Source organism: Dioscorea cayenensis, chromosome 16, assembly GCF_009730915.1.
Source record: "Dioscorea cayenensis subsp. rotundata cultivar TDr96_F1 chromosome 16, TDr96_F1_v2_PseudoChromosome.rev07_lg8_w22 25.fasta, whole genome shotgun sequence".
Classification (NCBI taxonomy): domain Eukaryota; kingdom Viridiplantae; phylum Streptophyta; class Magnoliopsida; order Dioscoreales; family Dioscoreaceae; genus Dioscorea; species Dioscorea cayenensis.
This window is the reverse complement of record NC_052486.1, coordinates 10,455,656-10,457,017: the sequence shown is the minus strand read 5'-3', so window position 1 is coordinate 10,457,017 and position 1,362 is coordinate 10,455,656. Positions and strand designations below refer to the sequence as shown.

The window sequence follows — 1,362 nt, the reverse complement described above, 5'->3', positions numbered from 1 at the left end:
GAATTGAATCTTGTCACACATATCACTATTCATCTTCCACATTAGTTAAGAAACAATTTAAGTGTCTTGATTTCCTACTCTCTGTGGATACGATACCCACTCATCTGGGATTATTACTTCGACACCCATACACTTGCCGTGTATACGAATATTCGGACGTGTCAAGTTTTTGGCGCCGTTGCCGGGGAGTAGGTGTTTAGAGATATTTTTCACTTTGTTTTTCTTAGCTATTGATTTATTCAATCTATTTTATATGTTCTTATTCTATCATCGTTCTGATTTTTGTTTCCTTTCTTTTGGTGTAGATCCAGGTTATGACCCGAGGGAATCCCTCTATACTGATTGAAGGAGATCCCGAGCTTGAACATACACTTAGAAGAAAAAGGAAAGAACCTATGCAAGAACAGTCAAATCTAGCTGATTTGGAAGTAGAAGAATCTGAAAAACATGGCAGAACATAATGAGCAGTAGCGGACATTATCTGATTATGCCAGACCTTCAGTATTAGGGACACAATCGAGCATTATGCGTCCCCCGATTACAGCTCAAAACATCGAGCTGAAGCCGGCATTCATCCATATGTTGCAGCAATCCGTGCAGTTTAATGGTTTGGCCGATGATGATCCAAACAGTCATATAAAGAACTTTCTTGAGGTATGTGATATGCTGAAGATAAATTGGGTAACAGATAATGCCATCAAGTTGAGGGCCTTCCCATTTCCTTGAAAGGGAGTGTGAAGCAGTGGCTACACTCATTACCTAGAGCATCATTTACCACATGGGAGGAGATGGTAGAAGCTTTTCTTGGCCGTTATTTCCCTCCCGAAAAATTTGCAAAGCTTAGGAATGAGATCTTATCCTTTGTACAATTGGAATTGAAGTCTCTATTTGAGACGTGGGAAAGGTTCAAGGATCTCTTGAGAAAGTGTCCACAACACGGATTTCCAGAGTGGATGATTGTTCGGGACCTTTTTACAATGAGTGCGAATCCGAGTACAAGGCAACTCTTGGATGCTGACAGCAGGGAGGTACCTTAGGTAGCAAGACCCCCGGTGAGGCCCGTCAATTAATTGAACAAATGGGGTTAAAGCAGACTACCAATGGAATGCCGGGGAGAAGAAAAAAAGGTGGCGGTATCCATGAGATAGATCACAGTGACTTTCGTTGGCGGCTCAAGTGGAATCATCGAGTAAGAAGTTAGATCCGCTACTTGAATAGAGTATCAGTTTGTGATTACTTGCACCTGGTGTAGTGGAGGACATGCTCCCTCCAATTGGCTGATATCTATTGGTGATGTATCTTCAGTTGAGAACGTTGATTTTGTAGATAATAGCATGAGGACTGAAGGGAACCCATACAACA

At 41.8% G+C, this 1,362-nt stretch overlaps 1 non-coding gene across 1 annotated transcript; it reads right to left on the bottom strand.

Annotated features, from left to right (window-relative positions):
- Positions 1–836: 836 nt before the first annotated feature.
- On the bottom strand, positions 837–943 carry LOC120279731. Its single transcript, XR_005542035.1, has one exon. It is a non-coding gene; the product is annotated as a small nucleolar RNA R71 (small nucleolar RNA).
- Positions 944–1,362: the final 419 nt, after the last annotated feature.